Genomic DNA, 11037 nt, shown 5'->3' with positions numbered 1-11037 from the left:
ACATCTAGTCAAGAAACAGAATATAAAAGGGGGATTTTAAATTAAACTAAAAACTAAAAATATAGTGATATTAAATTAAACGAAAATCAATATAAAAAACGATTTCAGCTCTGCTACGACTTTCCTAATCATGCAACTAACCCATATATGATTATTTAAGATGCGTTCCATCTAAGTTGGTACTGAAAAAAACTAACAAGCTCTAGTAATTTCTCTTTTACCTAAATTAGTTAATCAAAACAAGCTCTTCAATTTACCCTAACTTTTTATTGTCTAATCAAACGAGCTCTTAATTAAATCAGAAAAATTACATTAAGTTCTTTGTAAAATTCCCAACAATACCCAATACTTCTCACAAGCTCGGTAGCGTAAATGTATGATTTTTCAGTTTATAATAAAGTCAAATCCGAAACACGGAACCGATTTATTACTTGTTACTTATTACCAATTGACAAAAACAATTACGTATTCTATAACTGATTAAATGGAATGATAAAACCCTAGCTAGGTGATCAAACTAACAAGAATCAAAATCAAACATTCATTAAGAACAAAACTGAAGAATCTAGATAGAAACACAAATCAAAAAACCAGATCTAATGATCAGTCACATGAAAAATACTCGTCTTTGCAAAACTGAAAACTAAATTTTAGCCAGACATGGCCAAAAACGAAATCAAACTAGATAAAGGAAACATTACTGATCAATCTAGATAAACTAAATGTGTGACACTATTCGCAGTCTTAAGATCTCCAAAAGTCGCTGAAAGAACTCAAAAATCGCCTTCTGAAGTGGTTTTCTTCATCTGGAATCGTCCAACTTAGGTTACAGGGATGCTATCAAGGTGTATTTATACATCCAGCAGCAAAAACAACGGACCTGCGATCGCATGTGCACAACCTGCGATCGCAGGTTTTGAAGAAAATGCATCTCGTGCCTTTTTAATGAAGTAGAATACTATTTTGGCACTTTTTGGCCAACCTGCGATCGCATGTACACAACCTGCGATCGCAAATTTTCATTTTTCACTTCCGGGTGAATTTTGGGCACAAAAGAACCTCGAAGACAAGTTGTGACCCAACCGCAAAAAGGCCCCATGCGATTGCATGAAGGCAACCTGCGATCGCATGTTATGCCCAAGACGTCCAAAATTTTGTCTACTCTTGAGATCATTTTGAATCGCCTCAATCGGAGTTACGGTTCTCGAGATATCGTCAAAATACTGACAGGGGGTCAAAGCTGCCACCAACATCCTTTAACTTTAGATTGCATATTCTATCTTCGTGTGATCAATTCGATCGAATGTTCCTTGACCAAAGCATCTTCCAATCATTCCGTAACATACTCCATATGTTCCAAGCTCCATTTTAAGCTCCAAACGCAACATCCAACTGCTCCCAAAGCATAGCTCCACTTGAACTATCTGAAATTGACATAAAAATATGAGCAATACGAGAATTCTAACAAAAGACATGAGCTGAACATTATTTAAATAAATGACATGAAAATGTACAAAATATGATACTAAATAATAATGAAAACTACCTTAAAAGATGCATAAAATGGCATCTAACAAATCTCTTCAAGCTTAAACCTTACTTGTCCTCAAGTAAGAAAAAGATAAAACATTATAAACAAATGGAAAGATGTAAATGACCTAAAAAGAATTTTAGAATAAAAAGAAAATAAAAACTTAAACTAAAATAATTCACTCTTTTTTTGTCACATGATCAAATTTCACAACGAGGAAGCTCCAATGAAATCACTACCTAGACAACAGTCTCAATAGTTTCATATTAACGATTTATATTTCATATTTAATTAGTTAAACCAAGATTGAGAAAATAATCTTTACGCCGAATTAAATTTGTGAAAACAGTGTATTTTTAAAAATCATTTCATGAAAATTCATTTATAAAAACTTAGTTTGACCAACCCCTCCTTTTTTTCCGAACTCGTCCAGTAAACGCGGTAAGCTCCATTATGGACAGAAAATCCAAGCTTACCCCTATGATTCCACTATCGAGAGATCAATCTCATTATACCACACATCTTCGTTGTCTTGATCAAATCTTCAGATTTAACTTGTTTTCTTCTTGATTTCAACATGAACTTGATTTGGATTTAACTTTGAATTGCAGATTTCTTCAAGTTGCTAGATATACCATTTCTAACATATATATATATATATATATATATATATATATATATATATATATATATATATTGACTGGGCACGAATTTTAATTTGAGGCACATCATATCTTCAATACTTCAAAAATGATAATAAATTGTGGGTATAACAAGAGTTCCCTCCCAACCTCAAAAGGCGCGGAGACTATAGGGTTCAGTACTTCAAGGAATGATTAGGGTTATCCAATCTAGGTTCTTTTTAAGGCATTCAAGGAAATTATTTTCAAAACACTGTTCGTTTTTCCATCCCACACTTTTATTGTAAAAATTATCTGACTATTATGTTGGTTCATATTGAAAACATTTAAAGTACTTGAAAAGACAATTCTTAAAATTGATTGTAATGAGACCGTTATTTTCGGTAACTATCACACTTCATATTAACCGAGCTATCGAATGTAAATAATATCCTCATCTTATGTAAAAAAAATTAAAGATTTTCAAGATTTTTTTTTTGGAATGCATACAATAAAAATAAAAATAACTACAAATAAAATCTTTTTAGGTTTTTTATTATGAATGCAGAAAAATAAAAATAGAAAATAAAATATTGTTTTTTGGATTTTTCGAATTTTTTATATGCACATGCAACAGAATAAAGTGTAAAAATAAAAATAAAATTTGAAAAATTTAAATGAAAAACTGAAAAATTAAATTTTTTTAACAAAAATGCAAAATTGTTACACTAACCACATCCCCAAGCTTAAAATGATGCATTGTCCTCAATGCTTAAAGAGGAATAAACAGCTCAATAAAGAAATTAAACAAAACTTTGTAGCCAGAAAAGAATGTACCTGATAAGTTTTGCAGAAATCTGATTTTGACGATGAATGTTGACGAAAAATCTGGATTTCAGTAACTCTGTCGATCCTCTGATTTCCACAAACTTGCTTGGGACTGCGACCATCTCTTTTTTGAAAGAGGAAAACTAAAAACTAAACATCGGGTTGCCTCCCGGAAAGCCGCCCTTTTTTAAAGTCGTTGGCTCAACTTTGCCCAACCAGATTTATGAACTGGTGTGGTCGGGACTTCTCTGAAGCTCAACTCTTTTTCTTGTGACTCCAGATCCCTTCAAATATGGCAAGATGGGTGGATCTGGAACTTGCTCAACAGACTGGAAAAAATCTACATTGTCTTCAGATAAGTCCTTCAGATTCTTTAAACTTTCTTCTTTTCAGATTCATATATGAGAACACATCTCCCACCTTTTCTTTGTCCAAAAACATTTTCCTTATCAGATTTTTATTTGATTCTTCTTCCATAGCAGATTTCATCTCAACCTCTTCCACCTCACCAAGCTTATCTTCTGCCAGCTCTTTGGATACACTATCAGATGAATTCCTGTCTCAAAAAATTTCTTGCACATAGATATTAGAAAACTCACACCAGCCCTCTAATAAAGGACTGTTGGTACCCATATAATTGATAGAAATATTTTCAGAAGGAAAATCAGCATTATTAATTTGAAATTTAACCACTTCCTCATCAAACTCCATTGGAATCATGCCATTAAAAACATCAATTTTTGTTTTTGCAGTTTTCATAAAAGGTCGTCCCAAAATAATAGAGTTTGTATCTGAAGTGTCCAAGTTTCCCATGTCCAAAATGTAAAAGTCAGCAGGAAAAATCAGTTTATCCACTTGGACAAGAACATCATCCAACACACCTTTTGGGTGTATTGCCGAGTGGTCAGCCAACTGTATAATTGTCCTGGTCTTTTGTAAAGTTCCCATTTTTAATTTTTCAAAAACAAAATAGGGAAGGACAATGACTGAAGCTCCTAAATCAAGCATGGCTTTTGAAAAATCAAGGTTCCCTAATTTACAAGGAACTAAGATAATCCCTAGATCCTTGCACTTTGGAGGCAAACCTTTTTGCAAAATAGATGATATATTTTTGCTAGCTTTCACAATTTCATTAAATTTCATTTTTTTTCATAGAAATACATAAATTTTTCAGAAATTTAGCATAGCGAGGGATGTGCTTTATAACATCTAAAAGTGGGATATTTACCTCAACCTTGTGAAGAATTTTCATAATATCTTCATATCTCTTTCGCGCTTCATACTCTTAAGTCTTGATGGGAATGGAGGTAATGGCTTGTACTCCTTCAGAATTGGCTTGGGTAGTGTTGGAGTTTCTTTTTCTTCTAGCTTTTCAGATTCTTCTTCAACAAACACCTCTTTAAACTCTTCAACTTCAGTTTCTTTTTCTATCCCTTCCACATCTCCTTCTTCTATCAGAACCTCTTCAAACTCTGCTTCATCTTTGTTTTCTGGTTCAGATGAGCTTGGGTCTTCATATGTTTTCCCGTTTTTCAAAAAAATAGCACTCACATTATGCTTTGGATTGTTTTCAGTATGCCCTGGTAACTTTCCTTGAGACTCCAGACGACCCACAGAAGTGGTAAGTTGAGACACTTGTTGCTCCAAATTCTTGATACTAGCTCTAGTTTCGGTCTGGAATGTTTGGGTGCTCATGGCAAGACTCTTTACTATATCTTCTAAGGCCACATTGGAGCTACTGGGTTGATGTTGCAAGTTTTGATTCTGGAAATTCAAGTTCTGAAAGTTGGGCTGAAAGTGAGAATTTTGATGAAAATTTGTCTGCTAAAAACCCGGTTGCTGAAAATTTCGTTGTTGTTGAAATCTGGGTGGAGGCTGAAATTGTTGTTTCTGTTGATAATTATTCTGAAAATTCTGGTGGTAGCCCCCAACAACTTTTACTGCAACTGTATCCTCTTGCAATATTGGGCACATGTTAGTAGGGTGATCAGTCTTCAAGCAAATACCACATGTTTCTTCGCAGCTACTTTTTCTTTCGTTAGGAGTAGAACAACTTTCGTTAATTCAGATATTTGAGCTTCCAGATGAACATTGCTAACTTCCTTGACACCCCTTGGTTGATCTGGATACCACTCGTCTTCATTTCCATAATGTTTAGATTCGATCGCTAGCTTTTCGATAAGCTCTTTGATTTCGGTTGGTGTCATGTCACCCGAGGAACCACCACTAGAAGCATTTATCAAACGCCTCTCCATGGGTGCCAGACCTTCACAAAAGCAATTATAAAGTTGATAATCGTTGATCCCATGTTGGGGGCACCGAACTAGAAGCTTCTTGAACCTTTCCTAATAAGTATGTAGAGGTTCTCGTCTTCCTTGTTTGATGCCAAGGATTTCTCTTCTAAGACTTGAGACTTGTTTTTCTAAAAAGTATTTCTCTAAGAACAGCTTCGCAAGTTCTGTCCAAGTGGTAATGGAACCAGATGGGAGTTCATAAAACCATTCTCTTGCAGAATCTTGAAGCGAAAAGGGGAATGCCCTTAACTTTATCTGGTCTTCTGTGACAGCATCAGGCTTCATTCCTGAACAAACCACATGAAATTCCTTGAGGAATTTATGTGTGTCTTCGTTTTCCAATCCTATGAAAGTAGGAAGATGAATCAACCCAGATTTAAGTTCAAAGTTCTGGGTTTCTGGAAACGTAATGCAAAGGGGCTGTTGGTTGACCTCTTGAGTGGACCATTCTCTAAGGGTCTTTTATGCTTCGTCTCCACTCATAACTAAGTCTTTAGATTCGGTTTCTGAAGAGTCTATGATTTTAATTTTAATGGAAGAGGGTGGGGAATAAGTTTTATATGGGCTGTTTTGAGGTGATGATCGGGGTACTTTTGGACAAATCGAATGTGATTCGTTCCACAAGGGAGTGCCTTGTGGTGTGGAGGCTTCTGAGTGTATGGAAGATGATGAACCAAAGAAACCAACTGATTGTTTCTTTCTTGTTGCTTATTTCTTCAGTCTTCTTGCAGTTCGCACGATTTCTGGATCAAAAACTAAAGGTGTACCTGAACGAAAAATTCTTGGCATAAAACTATTAGAAAGCACCGTTCCCCGACAACGACACCAATTGGTTAACACGCTGCCGCACACGTATTAAACAGATAAATTTATCATTGCTTGGAATGCACTAAAAAGATAGCACAGGGAAGCAGGGTCGAATTCTAACGTCATGATTTTTACTAAATTTTTTTTCAGTTATTTTTAAAGTCTTTTAACGGAAAATGCAACGGAAGACTGTAAACATTGTTTATTTCAAAAACCTTTCAAACCACAACGTTACATTCAATTCAAAACCAAAATATCAAAAGTATTTAATTGTAGCGGAAGCATAAGTTTCAAAATTAAATAACGTTTCCAAGTGGCATCTTTAGTCTAAGGATAAACTACTCAAAAGTGACCCCATCTCGCCAAGCCAAACCCCTAAGCTACCTGTACCAATCAGAAAGGCACAAAGCAAAGAAACAAGTTTCAGCAAATGCTTCGTGTGCCAATAGAAGTTTGTACACAACCAAAGGGAAAATATACCATCCCCTAACGAGTCAATCATTCAAATTATGATCATATAAACAAATTGACATATCAATCAATAATCAATCATCTTTCGCATAAAATTCAATCATTCAATTTTTGTATCATCCATTTACATATCATTCATTAGTATAACATCAATCGTATTTCATGCATAATCATATCGTAATCGTACATCATCATATCAAAGGAATCTATCATAATCGTATAGGCGTAGGTAGTCTCATAGTGATACCTAACCCCAAGGGAAAAACCCGTTTGCTACTTGTGTGCCTGGCCAGCCAAATGCTTTAGGTGGTTCGTGACTCCCACCCGTCACACCGACCCCAAGACTCCACTTTCACTACTCCGACTATGCAATGTACAAGTACCTCGCGGTGTCGTTCGGGATCGGTACAAACGGTGTCAATTCTACCGATACACCTCCGATTCCCACGTGATGTTTGATCCGGCCTCGTTCGAATGGCCAACATCACTCCAGTCTGCAAACACCAAAGTGTTCGCGTACTATGTGTCGCACGGGCATCTAGAAAGACCAAGCAACTCGTAAATGGATTAAGCTCTTTTCCTGGAAGGTATTTTTCAACCAACCAGGCTCGAATGTATTCGGATAGGGTTTCATGCTAAGTGCTAGGTTCTACCCTTGCCCTCTATGTATAACCCCGCATAATCGACCATAAATCAAGTACAAGCATGCAATATTCGTATTATCATAATCAAGATTCATAACATTTATACACAGAAGATACTCAACAAGATCATAGTCAAATATCAAGCATTTCATATGACATATCATAGTTGCAAATGTCACATAAGGCAAAACAATGACATATCTCATACTACACATATAGGCATAATCAACAATTAATAATATTCTAATTTGACTAATCGATCCGTTTCCGGAAAGTAGTTTTCGACTATGTATAAGGTTTATGAAAAGTCTATTGACTCACCTTTGGTTCGGTAGTGTAATCCCTTCAAAACGTGAATTTTTGGCTCTTTGATTCAACAAATACCTAAACAAAATTATATATTTATTTAGTTTAGGTTAAGACAACTGGATTATTACTAAACGCGTATTTAGTTTATCTATTATTACTTTATTAAATTAATTTTATTGTCGTTCAACAAATACCTAAACAAAATTATATATTTATTTAGTTTAGGTTAAGACAACTGGATTATTACTAAACGCGTATTTAGTTTATCTATTATTACTTTATTAAATTAATTTTATTGTCGTTTATAAGCATAGCTTTTAATACATGCTAACAAATCATATCATTTTTTTAATATTTTAAAATTCGCATGCAATTATTATTATTTTATCTTTACTAATAAAGCTCATGATATTGCAAAAATTATAAGCCACGACGTTTATGTGGTGATTAATTAAACTTCATCTTGACTTAACAAATTCAAAATTTCTTGTCTTTACGATCACCGGCCATGTTCTAATAATAATATACACACATAATCTAATTATAAAGACCTTATTCGGTGAAGTTTTGGTAGTTGTAACTTGTTTATAAGTTAATTAATCAACTTATATATACCGACTAGTGTCATAAGAATGCCACGACTACACTATTCTCCTTTATGGCCGGACACAAAGGGATATGATTGACTGTAGTTTTGAGATTAGTAGATTAATAAAATCAGAAGGATTACCCACTTCACATGGCTGCTAAATTCAGGTAATAAGATCGTTAAACAGAAGAAGAAAATATCATGCGATAAGGGTGGAATTGGCAGCAAATCAACTTGGTTAGATAGACAAAAGAAAAGAAGTAAAACAGATGTATGTTTATTGGCTGCCCCTCATCGTGAAATCAGAAGAAAAAGAAGAAAATAGAGAAGTATACGCTTTGACATAAGCTTTCTTCAATAGCAGCCGTTCATGGAGAACATCCCAAACACACCAGTACACGCATAGGCTATTATCCCATCTGGATTTGTTCCATGAGCAGGTAACAAAAGGAAAGTCATACATATCTCGTTTAAGGATTAAGAGCATTGAGTTGACAGAAAGTTCCAAGAACAGGGAAGGAAAGGAAGAGCTACAACTTGGCAGCAAAGCAACAAGGTGTCAAATATATGCTCCACAAACTAACGTTTACTAGACAACTGCTACATCGGATTAATACATTCATGATCATTAGCAAGTGTATAATCTTTCAAGTTTATGAAGGAAACTTACCAGGTGCAAAGAAGGCCCTGTTTCTTCCTGTTTTGATTTTCAGAAGGCACAACACTCTTTCTTGCGTACAGCGTACTTCTATCTATCTATTTCTCTCTATATCCCTATTCTTATCTTTTCTCATAGGTCTAGTGTAACCCTATCAGATATCCTTAGAGAAACGTATGCGAGAGTAATTAGGGCAGACGGTTAGCATATGGGTCGTGTGTAACAGAAACGAAGGAGGTGGAAGGATACGACAGTTACCCTATTCGCATGGAATTGATTAAAGATGAATTTACAGTTTTGGTCCCTGATAACCTCACCAACTTCATTACAAACCCCGCCTCTTATATCATTTCAATTATAGTTTCTAAGATTAACAATTTAGCCCCTAGACTTGTATATTCACTTAATATATTATCTTTAATTAAATTCTAAAATTAATTAAACACATTTAATACATTTTGATTATTCGTTAAATTCTATCCTATAAGTAATTTAAATCTCAATTAGTTACCGCAGGATTTTATTCTTTTATAGTGAACTAGTTTATAACTCGTGGGAACCACGGTTACAAAATTAATTAAACATTGTAAGTAAAAATTCAAAACTATTAATTAATTATTTTTAAATAACTTATTAATTAAGATATACTTTTTTAGTTATATATAAAATTAGAACCGTTGATTCAAATAAATATGTAAAATTATATTATCTTATAATTTATATAAATTTTATTTTATTATAATTTGTATAAATTTTATTTTATTTTTTATTCAAATGTTATTATTTAATGTAGTTAAAATGAAAAATTTAAATTTTGAATTTTAAAATTTAAAAGAAAAATCAATAGATTGACAAGTGGCATAATATTAATTACAAAACTTAAAATGACGAGGCATGGCAAAAAAAAATCTATATTTTTATTAGAATACACACCTACAACGTGTCATTACGAATGCTTATAGATTTAATTCACCAATTGAATTCAAATTTACATCTATGGTCCTTAAACTTTGATATCTATTCCAATAGTAACCCTAACCATATTAAATAAGATTTTCCCTTTTTTTTAACAATCGTTTCATTAGATTAAATAGAAAATAAAATACACACTTTCAATCATTTTGAATTATTAATTAAATCTCAATATTAATTAAATATTTTTAATAATTTTAATTGCTAATAATCCGAGATAATCATTTAAAATATTAATTAAATCTTTTAAATCATAAATAATATCTTTTTGTTCATGTTATTATATATTAAACATATAGTCCTACACGAAATATGCGCACAACTTAATCTTATATAACGGAAAACTAAAATTGTTATAAGGAGATTTTTGGGTCGTTACACGAATCCTCAGGGACACAGCCTAAAAGTTAATGTCTTTTTGCATCAGGTACATCTAGTCAAGAAATAGTGTAACATCCCGAATCCAGGGTTTGCTAGTTCAGGATTCAAAATGAAAATGTATAAGGGCAACTTGGCGAGTCCATAGGTGGACTCGGCGAGTAGAGTCGCGACTATGGTCGCGTGTTAAGTGGCCAACTCGGTGAGTCGGCGGCTGGACTCGGCGAGTTGGTGCTGGGTGAAGAAAACCCTAATCTTCGGGGTTTGCCCCCTATTTAAAGGATGTTATACCCTCTTTTCAGCCTCTATGCCCCCTGAGAGTTCCAGAGAACACCCCCAAACGTGAGAAACTCCATTATTGAGAGGATTGAAGCTTGGAAGAAAGGATTTGTGAAGAGAAGTGGGAGGGATTCGAGGATAGCATCAAGAGGGCTTGGGGATCTGGAGTCTACATCAGTTTAGGCTCATCTTTGGGGTAAGAATCTTCTGTCTTGAGCTCTTTTTCCCTTATTGTCTTCCATGAGGGTTGTTTTGGGGTTTTTGGGAGTATTTCATGAGTTATTCGGGATTGGAAGATGGATCTGAGGATGCTACCTCAGATCTGGAGTAGCGAGGATCCAAATATGGATAAAGTCCCTGTGTTTGAGTGTTTGGTGAAGTCATCTTGTCCCAAACCCTAGCCCTAGAGTGTAAAAGGCCTAGATCTCTTTAGATTCACGTAAAGTTCGCCACTTTACGTGATGGATGGCCTTAGGAAGGGTAGATCTATGGTTTGGATCATCTGCATGGCTTGGAGAGCCTCTGTATGGATTCAGACCCGGTGGTACTCGGCGAGTCACATGGGTGGACTCGGCGAGTTGCTTGAAGATAGGCAGGGACTCGACGAGTTGGAAGAACAACTCAGCGAGTTGGATGAAGATGGCCTGGAACTCAACG

At 34.6% G+C, this 11037-nt stretch overlaps 1 long non-coding RNA gene across 1 annotated transcript; it reads right to left on the bottom strand.

The window, feature by feature from the left end:
• Positions 1–6273: 6273 nt before the first annotated feature.
• LOC145070260 (uncharacterized) lies at positions 6274–8956 on the bottom strand. Its single transcript, XR_013689878.1, has 3 exons — positions 8764–8956; positions 7517–7579; positions 6274–6464 (listed from the first exon to the last, which is right to left on the bottom strand). It is a non-coding gene; the product is annotated as an uncharacterized LOC145070260 (long non-coding RNA).
• Positions 8957–11037: the final 2081 nt, after the last annotated feature.

This window comes from Lactuca serriola, chromosome 8 (genome assembly GCF_051521515.1).
Source record: "Lactuca serriola cultivar US96UC23 chromosome 8, Lser_US96UC23_V15, whole genome shotgun sequence".
NCBI lineage: Eukaryota > Viridiplantae > Streptophyta > Magnoliopsida > Asterales > Asteraceae > Lactuca > Lactuca serriola.
This window is presented reverse-complemented; position numbering and strand designations above follow the sequence as displayed.